General features: G+C 32.7%; 1 long non-coding RNA gene across 1 annotated transcript; it reads right to left on the reverse strand.

Annotated features, from left to right (window-relative positions):
* Positions 1-203: 203 nt before the first annotated feature.
* Positions 204-13245, reverse strand: LOC143067642 (uncharacterized). Its single transcript, XR_012975994.1, has 2 exons — positions 13194-13245; positions 204-2808 (listed from the first exon to the last, which is right to left on the reverse strand). It is a non-coding gene; the product is annotated as an uncharacterized LOC143067642 (long non-coding RNA).
* Positions 13246-13446: the final 201 nt, after the last annotated feature.

Here is a 13446-nt window from a genome sequence, read left to right on the forward strand (position 1 = left end):
GACTATTTAAATGTGGAACATATCTGAGCAGAGCTCCCGAGGACCTAGTCAGGCATCCTAAGGTCAACGTGAGGATTGTGGTGATGTGGAAGACAATGTTGACATTTTTTCTGTCCTTGATCCTGATTATGATAAAGAAAATCATTGAGATTACCAAAGCCTCTACCAAAATAAGAATCGATGCGTAAAAGAAAGCATGAAAATAAAAGTAAACATCTATCATTTATATAAGTCACGTTTGTCAAATGATTTTTTTGGCAGGACCAGTAGGTTTACAGCCGGACCAGTAGATTTTCAGTCCACTGGTCCGGCCGGCCGGCCAGTACACAGAAAGCTTAAATTCGACCCCTGGTTACAAGATTGCAATCATTAGTATTATTCGTAATGCATTTTCCATTGGGTACCACTAGTGTTCCGTATTGTTTTCCTCGAAGACTACAAAACTACAGGGAGAAACAAACGCTTAATGAAAAAGGCATATTTGTAATGGCTCCGACGTGCAGAAATGGAAGATATTTTCTATAGTTTGTAAAATGTAAACATGATTTTCTGCATTTTTAAACCCTTATCGGATAAGCTTTCGATTAAATGTAATTCCAATCCTCTATCATCCAATCAGACGCCATATATGATTATATTCTTAGTACCATCTTTTGCGCTCTTGTAACCTAATATATATTCGGACTGATATACAGTCTGTAGAAAGCGATTGCAAGATGTAGTTTTGCTGCATTCATTTCACTTCTTAATTGAAGAGAATATTTCAACCATTTGAATCCTTGAATATGATCCCCTTCATTAAAATAACACCAGGCCAATATGTTGCATGCAGTTTCCCTGTGTCCGAGGTCTTTTAAATTCAGAATGACCCACTTTAATGTCTCCAAATTTCTTATAGCATTTTGTAACTTTTGGTTCCTTTTATTCTTCAAATAAAGCAGAAATAATGTTAGAGGAAAACAGTCTATAACGCAACATTCGTGCCAGAAACCAAAATATTGGTCAGTAATAAAATGCTTACTCGATCCAACATGTCGATAGAACTCATATATCAACGGACCAAATGTTAGTGGCTTTTCTGTTGGTAAGAACATCACACAGAATGCCAAACATTTTTCAGTTACTGTCTGGAATGTAGGTTTCTCCTCCAACAGCCAAGTAGCAAGATCCTTGTTAACACTTACATTGAAATTCCAACACCGACAAACATGCCCAAAATATTCGGAACTTCTCTTTCCGACGTAATCTAAAAGTTTTGTTTCGTTGTCTGCATCACCAATTACATGATATATAACAGCTGTTTTCAAAAGTGAAGAAAACAAATCGGGACTAGGCTCTTTCTCCAGGTGATCTAACGCAAAATTGAACCTAGTTTGGTTGAAAGAAATCCCAAAAGAAACACTATGCGCCCAACGGCTCGTATTAATGAAACGCATCATCCACCCTGCAAATTTTCTCTCCAAGTCTTTGCCATTTTCCGTGATTTTTAAAAGTCGTTTTATGACGACCAAATGACGGCGGATTGATATTTCCGTGATCTTACTCTGACAAAAATGATTAAATATTTTGTTTCTGTTGTATGATATTGCATTAGCAATATTGTAATATTCTCCAAAAATCTCGAATTCAAGATTTTTTTGAATGGTTAAGTTGTGAAATGATGTGTATTGATTGAAATTAATCCACAATCCTGAAAACTGTTTTGCCAATGCCTCTCCAAAATTATCGAAATCAATTTCAAGTAGATACTTCCCTTCATCTCGTAATAAACGGTGCAATATAAATTCAAGTTTACAACGGACCAAACCTTCAATTTTGTTGTTGAATAGATTTTCATCTTTTTTAAAATAATGAGGACAGTTTTCCGCTTCAACCCACTCCAAAATACGTCTTAACAACAGATGTAAACATGAAAGAATGTTGACAGGCCGCCAAAAACTTTTATTTGTTTCTGTTGAAAGGTAAAATATACTGTTTTTACAGTGGAAACTTGACAAAGAATCTCCAATAACTGGTTGAATAAATGTTCCTTTAATCATTTTCAACAAAATATAGCATTTCATTTGGGTATCATTCAAACTGTGAATAAATCTTTGTTCAAGGAAAGAAAACGAAAGCCTCCATTCAAGTTCTATATCAGAGCTAAATGGGTGACAAACTGCTACCACTAAAGCTTGACAAGTCTCCGTGGGTGATAAAGTTTGTTGTCTGGATTGTCTTGACCAAATGCACGTCTGCATTCGATATTTTGGAACTAATAAAGCAAATACCACATCTCTCGACTGAAATCCTGGTTCTTCGTGATAAGTAAATGCGGGTCCGTGTTGGTCAAACTTAGGCATGTTAGTAAGATCTTTGAAGCATGTGTTTCTAAGAACTATGCGCCCATGCTGGTCAATAGCATGCAGACTGTCTAACGCTATATATGGCTCTGGCTTGTCCGTTTTTAAACGCTGTAATTTAACGTACCCAGGAAAAGATAATTCATCTGCCACTATCAGATAACACTGTTTTTTTGGTACCCAGTCTGACATGTTTTGAATGACAATACAATTTGTAGGACACACTACCTGATCAATATCAGAATTCATGTCAAATGTTGTAGCTCCCTCGGAATGACTTCCAAACGAATAAAAAGCAGAAGATTCGGCCAAGCATTTTATAGTGACATTCATTGCTGCCTCTGTCAGCTTTGTTTTAAACTGTCGTCTACGTCTTGCGTTATCCGATGCACCGATTCCGTCAAGTACTTCATTAATTGCTAGTGAAGCCGTTCGCCTCTTTGTAACAAGCATTGCAATATTCCTGCTGTAAAATAAGAAAATTGAAGTAAAAGCAATGTGATTATCAATTTACAGTCAGAAGAAACAAAACGGGAAAAGAATTCTCTCACAAAATTGCGTCTTTAGTATACTTTTTAATATTATCTTTGGCACATGAAATAAATAGTTTCAATTAAAACTTTAAAGACTATTTTTAACCGATACTAGATGTTTTTGTCCCTACTATACATAACATATATACATTTGTATATAAAATAATACTGTAACAACTACACACGCTTAAAACACGTGTCTAATGTCTATCTCTAAATTCGCCTTCAGTGACAGGGTAACACTACGACTATTGAAGTTATATTTTTATATAGCGGATGTGGTCGAGTGGTCTAGAGCGCTGGACATGAGGCTAAGCGATTGGTGCTGTAGTGTATCAAAAGTGTGAGTTCGAATCCCGCTGAGGGACGGACAAAAAATTGTCAGTAGAAAATCTAACTCTAACACTGTTGGGAGCAATTTTCGGACTTATATATATATATAAACAAGTCTAAAGTGAAATCAACGTTCAAACCTATGATTGCGTTGGATAAAATCCGCAATTATTATACGTGTGTATGTAAAACAAATTTTGTTGTATAATTAAGGGTCTCAATACAGCACAAACAACATTTTCCAAAAGACCAACAAAGTGAAAAAGTATATTTTAACAAAATGCATTTCACCGACAGCTGATGTTCTTAAACCCTGCTGACTGACATTGGCGATTGCAAAATAAATTGACCACTAGATGGAACAAAGTGTTTGTACTGTTCTTAGACCCTCTACAACAAATTTTGTTTTACATGCACACGTACTAAAATTGCGATTTTTATCCAACGCAATCAAAGGTTTGAACGTTGTTTTCAATTTAAACTTGTAACATGTTTGGCTGATGTTTAGACGAATTATTCATACAGAATGTGTTTTCAGCCTTGTATCACCATCACTGCTGGTGATCCGATGAATAAAATCAGTTGTAGAGTCGTCACAGGTTCAGACGTAATTATCGAATCCAGGCGAGGAAAGAACAACAAAATTGCGGAAGAAAATTTACAGATCTAACATTGTTAGGCTGATGTTTAGCAATTCTATTTTTGTTCTTCCTTCGCCGGTATTCGAACTCATGCTACTGAGATATCGTGGAACCAAATCGACTTGCACTGTATCTGATGCGCTAGACCCTTGACCACCTAGGCTTCACAATAATAAAGCTTTCGTTGGCTGGATGTTACCTTTCCTCGTCAGTTTTCGCGTTGTAGTACAGTATATAAGTCATTAAGACGGGGAAGCTAACTGACATAAGGGAGGGGCTCTCCAGTCATGCTTCATTGATTCCCTATATAATGAACCAAATTATTCCCATTAAAAGTTGGGCAGGCGGGCGCCTAAGCCCCCCAGGATCCGCCATTGGTAATTGTTTGGGTCCTCAATACTCTTCAACTTTGTACTTGTTTGGCTTTATAGCTTTTTTGATCTGAGCGTCACTGATGAGTCTTATGTAGACGAAACACGCGTCTGGCATATTAAACTATAATTCTGGTACCTTTGATAACTATTTTCACATCATCTAAATTATTTTATATATATATATATTATATTAAAGGATCCTACAAATTAATGCAAGAAACAGTCACAGAAATAATTATATTATAAGTACCTCTGAACCAGTCACGACTCTCAAACAGATTTTATATATATATTTATATATATATATAATGGCTACCGAAAGATTTATTATTGTAAAGTCTAGGTGGTCGAGTGGTCTAGAGCTTCGGGCATCCAAGTGGCATAAGTAAAAATCCGTCAGGGAAGAACCAAATAAAATGCTTTTGCAAATATAAAGATCTTATTTATACAAAATGTGTTTTCAGCCTTGTATCACCATCACTGCTGGTGATCCGATGGATAAAATCTGTCTTAGAGGTAAAACTGCAGTCTGGTTCAAACGTACTTATAATATAATTATTTCTGTGACTGCATCATACAGTAATTTGTAAGATACTTTACGATAGATAATTCGGCTGATCTGTAAAAATTCCATCTTCATGCATTATATATGATCTACTGTGTTACGACGCTAGATAAAAACTGATGAGGAAAGTTAACACCCGGCCACCGAAAGCTTTATTATTGCAGAGTCTTTAGGTGAAGGTAGACATAGTGGTGCCAATATATCGCAGTAGCACGAGTTTGAATCCCGGCGAGGTCAGAACAAAAAGTTTGCTTTCGCAACTTTACAGATCTAACATGGTAAGAATCTGGATACGGTGTACCAATTGTTGCATCTCATGTTTGCGGTATACCATCTTTTCTGCAAGTTTACTGTTTTCTGTTTGGTATTAGATTAATAATTAAGATTCATTTGATTCATCTGGTGATCCGTTTATTTGGCAATCGCCATGGCAGTCAGCAGTGTTTAAGAACATCCATTGTTCGACCTGCTAGCCAATATCGTTTTGTCAGAATATATTTTATGACATTTTTGGTAGTTGGGAAAACATTGTTGTTATGTTTATGTAAACCCCTCTACCAAGAAATTTGTGTAATTTGAGAAAGTGTACAAAACAACACCAATATTAAAAAAAAAAGGAAAGATTAAAAGTAAATCAATAAATATTTCGGATAAGATATCCTTCAACAGTATGATTATGATGTAAAAGTTACCATTTCAATCTATTCTGATTTAACAATAGCAATCTTTAAATGAACACAATTGAAACGGATCAACGTTTGCACAATTCTGAAATTTATAAAATGACGTAGGCTAGGTTTTAACAGCATAGATGTCACAGACACTTGTCTCAGAATTATTTTCCCAAACATTGATATAACATTATATATTAAGGTATAAAGGGGGAACACATTCTGAGACCAATGGCTGTGAAAGATATGCTTCTTACATTGTTTTTAATGTACTATATGCATTCGTCAATTTCTACAATTTCATAGATGACGAGCTTTTACAACAAAGACAGTGAAGTAAGACGTTCGCAATTTATATCACTGACTGATTTGAGCTATTATAATACTAACATTTCATACTTGACGAAGGTAAAGCAATTACAACAGAGACTGTGTATTTACACATCCATAAATAAACAGCAGTTTGATATAACTTTTATTCTTTTTCTAAATTTTGACTAAGGTTAAGTTATTCACCGTTCCTGTGTATTTACACATCCCAAATGAATTTAAATGAATAGCGCCCTGCGATTTAAACTGGACCTGGTATAAATCTACAACTTCAGAGTTGACATAGGGAAATGAATGTTATAGCAACAGAGATTGTATAACAATCTGTTATATAACCCAAGTGAAAAGCACTGCGCAAATTGTTTATCGTTTTTAGTTTTTATATAAATTAAACCGTTGATTTTCCCGTTTGAATGGTTTTATACTAGTAATTTTGGAGGCCTTTATAGCTTGCTGTTCGGTGTGAGTCAAAGCTCTGTGTTGACGGCCGTACCTTGACTTATAATGGTTTACTTTTATAAATTGTTACTTGGAAGGAGAGTTGTCTCATTGGCACTCATACCACATCTTCCTATATCTATACACCTTTTCAATGATCCCATTTGGTGACAAAGTTTTTAATTTTATTACCCAAAATCTTCCCCGATTGAGTCTATCATGCCTAGACCAACTCGTGTTGTGGTCTATGAATGTAGTGATCAGTCGATTGAGATTGTTTAGTAGTATTCTAGTAAATAGGAATCCAAATGCTGGTTTGGATTTAATACAAAAATTTAACTCACTTTTTTAGTGTCGACCTATTTCTGATATTGTGAATCCTTACATCAACTAGATGCATTAACAATTTCAGAAAGTTTTATAGTATTAATTGATTATGACTGAAATTTTTCATCAAATATACCAAATCAGTGCCTTTGTATGGAAATATGAATTGCTGTTCTACTTATTCTTTCTAGCTTGATTTCGAAAACCTGACCTTGTTGTTGATTACACTTCTATGTAAATAATAGAATAATAATGAACATATAACTGCATGATCAGTAAAATAATCGTCCTTCGCCGCAGATAAAGACCTCTCAGTGATCTGTAAATTGCCACATACAGCAAAGCCGACGAAGAAAGGTATAGCTCGACTCGAATAAAGAAAACTATATTTCACAGTGTAAGTAGTCGAGTGCTCTAAGTCAGGGGACACAGTGTAAGCGATGTTGCAACGTTTTCAGAGAAAGCATGTGTTGGAATCCCACTAAGACAAAAACATTAAAATGTGTAAGAAATTGGTAGATCTAATATTTTTGGACTAACTTTGAGACGAAGTTTGTATAAATTGAGGCATTTGCCCAACAGGTGTATTGATGTTTCTCCAAATTTGATTATTAGTCTAAAAAAACATTAAGGAAGTACACCACTAATTAATTGCCCCATTGCTTTCTATGTTAAATTCCTCAATTTCGAGTGGTCACAGCTCTTTTATCTTAAGTTCAAATAAAGTGACAATCATTGCATGTCAAAGCAACACCTTCGGGTGTCCTGTACTAAAAAAATCAACATACCTTACATTGCATATAAGAAAGAACTGGTTCCCGGAACTTCGGATGTACCAAAACAGGTACTTCCGATCTGACAAAAAGGCAAAATGTACCCTCCTTTTTAAATTTCATGCCATTTTTTTATTATTCAAATTTATCAGTCAAAAATTGTTCTGCAATGATCACCAGTCATGCAGCTTTCATTTGATACCAAAATTAATAAAATATTCTAAATATATTGAAAGTTATGTCCATGCGTAGGAACTATTTTGTGTTAAATATGTACTACTTTCTGGTATGTGCTTTCTGGCCGGGCCTGAATTAGTGGTCTTACACCTTAAGGATAAATAGATCCATTAAAGGACTGGCATCTCTTTATTTACCTATAATTAACCTGTATCAGTTGTAAACTAAAATGTTCTAAAGAAGTGTAAAAAAAAGTTTTTCGTATATTTTTGGTTGAATATTACAAGAAAAGTTCCGTAATTATTTGTATCCGTGTTTGATTTACAAAATCAAGCAGTTATTCAACATTAGCGATGCAAATTTCATAAATATGTATCACTGGATAAAAAAATAATTGAAAATACAATGAATTTTAAGTGATAATAAAAGAGGAACGAAAGATACCAGAGGGATAGTCCAACTTATAGATCGAAAATAAACTGACAACGCCATGGCTATAAAAACAAAAAGAAAAACAGACAAAAAGAAGTACATAAGACACAACATAGAACACTAAAGATTAAGCAACACGAACCCCACCAAAAACTGGGGGTAATATCAGGTGTTCCGGAAGGGTAAGCAGATCCTGTTCCACATGTGGCACCCATGATAATAAAATGAAAATCGAAATGTTTACTGACAGTACCTCATTTGAGTAATTTATTCTATTACTTGACGTGATTTGTATTTAGGCTGCATGTAGATACCTTAATCTAAAAAGATGCGCAACAAAAAAGTTTTTTGTATATAGTCATCGTATGCTGTCATCTTCTAGTGCGAAGAACCATATATCGTTTACCTGGTCGATCTGTCTCACTCTGTATTTCATAAGAGCCGAAGTCAATGTTCTTAGCATGCTGCCTTAATCAGATGGCAGAGTTTGTCACTTTTCACGAAAAACATCACGACATGAAGTATTCTCGATTTGTCAGGTGAGCTTTGGACAATTGATGTTAAGAAATTCAAATATACTAAATGTTTGATAAAAAAATAGTTTGTGATACTTTAATAAAAGCTTAATGACTCAAGCTTTAATTATAAATTTTTAAAAGCTCTCAGAATTTCTATTTAAGATTGCAGCATTGTTATCAATTAACCATTATCATGAAAAATATCGCTGTCATAGATTATATCGACTTTTAAAATCTTGTGGAAGCACTTTTTAAATGTTCTACAATAAATCTTTATACAATTACCTCTTTTTTACAATATTTTAGTCTTAACAACTGAAACAGATGAATAACAGGTAAATAAGAGACTTTTCTTAATAATGATAAAACACAGTACTGTTATAAATAAACGAGATCATAAAAAACTGAAAGACATGAACAGCACTATATACACTAGAGTAGAACCAAAAGTTTGTTCTAACACAAGACTTGAAAGCAACGGATTGTAAGTACTTATTTACACTGGGTAACCTACATGTTTTGTCATTAAAAAAATTCCTCTCTGTGCACATAATGAGCTGTGGTGTTATTGCCAATGAGACATAATCAAGGTCAAATAAAGTGGAATTAAAGCCACCATAAACAACTGCACTAAAAAAACCATTGCGTATAGTCTGCTAAAAACGGCCCCAACATGAAAAGTATAAAACAATCCAATTCCGAGAAAACTATCGTAATCTAACTCTGAAGTTACAATGTCCATCTCAACACCATCATCATGTGAACACATACTTTATTATATAGAATACTTTTAGAAAGAAAAACTATATGAAAGCTTAGTTTGGACAATTTAATAGCAATTCAAAATAAACAGTTCCCCTTCAGCATGGAAATGAATATAATATAACTATACAAACTGATAAACTAATTTTGTCACAACATCATTAAAGTGGAGTTAAAGTCTTATAGGATTGTAAGTATGTTTTATTTTATCACTTTGCACTTTCATGACTTGGCTGTGGTTTTCTACAGCAGTTGGTTCAAATTTCTGACCAGTTGAACAATTTGATTTTATAAAACAAATTGCAATTTGGTCAAAATTTTGAATGAGTTGCAATTGGTGGAGAGCAACAATAACAGTCAAGTCACTGTAAAAAAAAAGTTAACCGCAGTTACACTCAACAAGTTTGAGGAAGTTTTAGCCTTTTTCCTAAAAATTAAGTGAGCAATTTTTATCAAACAACAGACAATCAAATACTGGAGAGAAAGGCTCTGGTACATATGTATCTAAATCAAGAGCAATATTACAAACAAATGTTACTTCAAATAACTGAGGGAAAATGTTGAATGTGAATTATTGAAGGGGAAAAATATGAAGAAATTCCAAAAGTTATTGCTAAGAAGACAAAATAAGCTTTTATAGTAATTTCTTCGCGAAATAAAGTTAAAGTTTATGGTAAAGTGTCTCTGTAATAATGTCTGTGTAACAAATTATATAAAATTTTATAAACAAATATAGTTGGAGTGATAACAGTTATGAGAAGAGGAAAAGACCCATGAATACTAAATGCATATCAGTATAATATAAAATTGAGAAAGGAAATGGGGAATGTGTCAAAGCGACAACAACCCGACCATAGAGCAGTCAACAGCCGACAATTTGTCTTCAATTTATGACGAACAAGATATTTTAGAATGAAGTTGTTCTGAAAAAAATAGATGCCAAAAAATTTGGTTGTCTGTCGAAAATGTAAGATTATTTCATTGTCACATGAAAAGTGATAAGAAAAGCTAATAATTGTTGTTTAAATATTTGCAGCCTTCAAAACATTTACATCCACAAAATAACAATATAGTAAATTACAACATATATGTGTAGGTTAAAATACTCTGTTTTGTACTTACATTTCTTACGTTGGTCATGTCTTAGATACTGTCTGATACACGTATTATATCACGAAGTAATAAAACTTTCAAATAAGTTTCTTTACTTTTTCCAATCTGTACATCCAAATCAAATTAAAAGCAAAGTTTTTATTTAATGTAGGTATGGTTTTTTTCAAAATGAAGTTGTAAACAAAATCGTAAAAATAAACCGGTATTCATCAGATGAAAATATCAAATACTATGTATATCTTGAAGACATGCACATCATAATCTTGTAACCAAACATGGCATTTTGTTAGGGTCATACACTATAAACCAGTTTGAACCCTATATTGATGTTTTTAGTCTGTCAGCTGTATCTATTGACAATTTCATACCTTTTCAATAAGCAGTCAAAATGTCTTCAATTTATAATGAACAAGATATTTTAGAATGAAGTTGTTCTGAAAAGAATAGATGCCAAAAAATTTGGTTGTCTGTGGAAAAGTAGAGCAATGGTGTGACAGGTTTCAGACAAACGTATCATTCAAAAATAATTAAATTGTATTCTTTTTTAATTCATATACAATGTAGAGCAGTTTAAACAATATTATTTATAAAAAAAAATATTTCAAAGTCATTGTTTTAATAGTATTAAGAAAAGTACATTTTTAACATCTAGTTTAAATTTCAAACAAGGTTTTTTACACAATCCCAAGCAATATTTTCAGTGATATAATAAAATTCCTGACAATTTCAGGGATTTTACAACATCACTAATTAGTCCAGGAATTTAACAAAAGACCTGATTTTAAAAACTCACTGTAACATGTTTACATTATATTTATTTAAATTCAGAAATGTGTGTAATTTTCTTGATAACAAACTGCAGTGCTTGAAAGACAGCATAACGACGAGAAATAGACATGAATATATATTTCTTTTAATAATTGGCAAAAGTTGATACTGTTAAAATCATATTGATAAGGCTGAAGGCAAATAACAACTAACACACGTTATGACGATGCAGAGAACAAAATGAAATGTGACAGATATTATTAAAATTTCTTTGAAAAGAATAATTAGTTATCAAATGTACCAGGATTATAATTTTGTACGCCAGACGCGCGTTTCGTCTACATAAGACTCATCAGTGACGCTCATATCAAAATATTTATAAAGCCAAACAAGTACAAAGTTGAAGAGCATTGAGGATCCAAAATTCCAAAAAGTTGTGCCAAATAAAATTGAGAATGGAAATGTGTCAAAGAGACAACAACTCGACCATAGAACAGACAACAGCAGAAGGTCACCAACAGGTCTTCAATGCAGCGAGAAACCCTCACACCCTGAGGCTTCCTTCAGCTGGCCCCTTAACAAATATATATACTAGTTCAGTGATAATGAACGCCATACTAAACTCCAAATTTTACACAAGAAACTAGAATTAAATATACTAGTTAACAAAAGAAACGATACACGACTTTGGAATAATATTTATCAAAAAGTATTAATTATAAAACAAAATGAGATACACTTTTAAAAAAAAACTTTCATTTGCAATGTATGCACATATGATAATGAAAATCAAAACCTGTCGAAAAGTAACTAAATTCCGTGTAAACGGTCATAAGGGTACACATTATTTTTTGCGGAAAGTTGGATACAAAATCGACAAACAATTTTCTAAGTACTAAATGAATTTTCAAATTTGTGTACAAATATTCAATATGCTAATCAAGTTATGTGTATGGTGTAACTAATGGGTTGAAATATTGTTTTTTAACATTTTGGGTAAAAAAAGTGTTTTTTTTTAAATCTCAAAAAATGCAAAATTTTTTTAATTTTTTTTCGTCTCAAATCAATGCTTTAGATATGAAAACAACACACTGTAAATTTGAAATATTTCGGATAAGTTTTAAGATTGTAACCGTTTTTTGAATTTCACTTTACACATACTGTCTATGGTAAATTAATTGATAATGTATACATTTTAACGATTTCTTGTGGGGCCGAACTTTGCTTAACAAATAAACGAAGAAACTGTATGATTTTTTAAAAAAGAATTGATGGCAAACATTGTCTTTACCTTTAAATTAGAGGTTGGCATCATTAGTTGGAACTTCTGTTTTTAAAATTGTCGTTTTATGTAAATTTTGTCAAAAAAGTTAAATTTCGCTAAATGACGTCATGAAAGCAAAAATTTTTTTTTTAAAACGGATTTATATTTCCATGGTCATTAAGTATGACTACCTTCAATATTGATTCTATAAACGGAAAACTTCATCTTTAATTTGATAAAAAGTCGTGTATCGTTTCTTTTGTTGTCTATTATATAATACAAGACTAACAAACATGTATACAGTTTAGCATACACTACACTGATAAATCCCATTGCAAATTTTAATATACAAGAATTTTAGTACAATCTCAACCCATTGAAGCACAATGACATAAAACAGAAGAAACCTATAGGTTATAAATTGAGATGCCGGGTACACTTCAAAGCATTCAAACGATGACAAAAATACAAACAACAAATGGCATCTAGAGGTAAAACAGACATGTGGGGCATACAACACAAAACGACACAAAAGAAAGAAATCTATAGATCATTGTTTTAATCAATAAACTTTCGTGGCAGTGTTGGACATTCAATAGACATTCATTTGTTAGTTTTATTCTTTTTTTTACTTAAAACTTATACATCTATTCAAACTTAACCTAAAGACAATATATAGATTTTTTTACAAATATGAAACAAGGAAATTAGTCAGACACATTCACCTGAAATATTATGAAATAATAATAAAAAAAAAAGACTTATCTAAAAAATATTCATCTAAAGAGGCTTTGGTCTTTTAGTAATATAATCTTTGCGTTTGCTTTATTACCTTCAATGTCGTCTCAGAATGACAAATGTCTTCCTCATTTTGTTGTCAAGGGAAAGTCTCGCGATATCACACAAATACTACCTGGATATTTTTAAAAATAGTTATCAAGTTGCGGTTAAATTTTTCAATTATCGTTTTCTATTTTATATAACAATGATATATGTTACCTTACCACAGCTAAATGTGAAAAAGTTCAATGTGATTGCAATGGACGCGAATTAGCACAATACGTTCCTAATGTTATCGAGAGTAA

This window comes from Mytilus galloprovincialis, chromosome 3 (genome assembly GCF_965363235.1).
Source record: "Mytilus galloprovincialis chromosome 3, xbMytGall1.hap1.1, whole genome shotgun sequence".
NCBI classification, from domain to species: Eukaryota; Metazoa; Mollusca; class Bivalvia; order Mytilida; family Mytilidae; genus Mytilus; species Mytilus galloprovincialis.